Raw genomic sequence first — 1,946 nt, 5'->3', positions numbered from 1 at the left:
TTAGTAGGGATTGCATTAAAATTGTATATTGCTTTGGGTAGTATGGACATTTTAAGAATGTTGATTCTTCCCAGCCATGAGCATGGTATGTTTTTCTATTTGTTAACATTTTCAGCTATTTCTTTTCTTAGAGTTTCATAGTTCTCTTTAGAGATCTTTCTCTATAGAGATCTTTCACGTCCTTTGTTAGGTAAACTCCCAAATATTTTATCTTCTTTGGCACTACTGTGAACGGAATAGAATCCTTGACTGTTTTTCAGCTTGACTCTTGTTGAAGGCTACAGATTTATGAGTGTTGATTTTTTAACCTGAGACGCTGCTGTATTCCTTGATCACTTGTAAGAGTTTTGTAGTAGAATCCCTGGTGTTTTCCAAATATACAATCATATCATCTGCAAAGAGTGAAAGTTTGATCTCTTCTGACCCTATATGGATACCCTTGATTACCTTTTCTTCCCTAATTGTGATGGCAAGACTTCATTACAATGTTAAAAAGAAGTGGAGACAACGGGCAATGAGCTCATTTTTCTTGAGAAGGGAGTATGTGTGTGTTCTGTACTTGAAAAGATTTTTTCTTTGTATAAATCATTTAATCTAGAGAGACCTTACCTGAACAGTAGCAGCTATGTTAAGTACATGCAGGTTTTATGAATATTTAAGTTTACATAATGGTTCTTTTGGAAATTTGCTATTTTTCCCCCTTTGTTGGCATCTATATTTTTGTAAAAGTACATTTTTTATGGTTGTTATTTATATTTCTCTGGTTTGATAGGAGCTTAAATCATAGGATTGGTAAGAAAACTTGCTGAATTGATTCTTTGCAACTACTGATGTATTTTTCACCTTTAAAAAAATATTGCCAAAATATGAGACTTTGAAAATATGGGTAAGAATTTCAGACAGAGCAACTTTAACAGGGCAACAGTATGGGCTTTCATGGTGTATAAACCTATCTTTTTTATTGTTATAAAAGGCTAGTATGGACGGTGTGGGCAGTGTTGCTTAAAGTGACACATTAAATAAGCAAAAAATGTATGAGTTAAGTAAACTAGAACAGTCCACAGTCTCTACAAATAGGAACTGACTCAGTCAGCTAAGGCTGCAAAATTAGTGAAAGCTGAGTGAGTGCAAAGAGCAGGAGTGGTGTGTCCTGTTCTTCCTTCGGTCTTCAAATTCCCTATGTGGTAGATACTGCTGGCAACTTTGCCCATGTTCTCAGACACTTGACCCAGCTCTCTTACATTTGGGTCTTATCATGGAGGAATCAATTAAATGATTTTTCTGCCATCTCTCTAAAGATAACCACCATTGGTTTCTGAATATCCTCCCCCCAAATATTAACAGTATAGCTGTGCACATTCATGTGTATGTATTCATTACATATACAGTTAACTCTAAGTTGAGAACCAAAGGGACTGTAACAAACTAGTCAAGATAAGGAGCTAGGCCTACTTTACTGATGTGTACAAGTGTGTGTCTGGTCTGTGAAAATTGGGTCAACTTAACAAGGTGGTCAGCTATGGAGGTTCTGTATTTGTATGTGAAAATTTACACAAAAGTATACCATATATAATTGGTAATTTAACATTTCTATGTCATTCTTTCAAAAAGTTTCATAATCTATTGTAATGCTAATGCTCATTGATTTCTAGTCTTTTGGCATTACAAAAAATATACTGTGAAACTTAATATACATACTTAATACATATACTTAGTATACATACATACTTTTTCAGGTATGTCCAAAGTGTAATTCTTTGCAGTGAATATTGATAGGTCAGAGTGTGTGTTGTGTACATTTTAATAAATGTTGCCATTCAAGAAAGGTTGCAGGAATTTATACTCCTATGAGTAGTAAAAGTGTGTTTTTTTCCCTCAATATTGCCATCAAATGTATTTTTGCTAATGTGGTATATCTTGTATTTATTTTTTTTTTAGTCTCAGGT

Source organism: Otolemur garnettii, unplaced genomic scaffold (assembly GCF_000181295.1).
Source record: "Otolemur garnettii isolate 467f Iridium unplaced genomic scaffold, OtoGar3 scaffold00180, whole genome shotgun sequence".
NCBI classification, from domain to species: domain Eukaryota; kingdom Metazoa; phylum Chordata; class Mammalia; order Primates; family Galagidae; genus Otolemur; species Otolemur garnettii.
The sequence above is the reverse complement of the archived record's forward strand: the minus strand, read 5'-3'. Positions refer to the sequence as shown.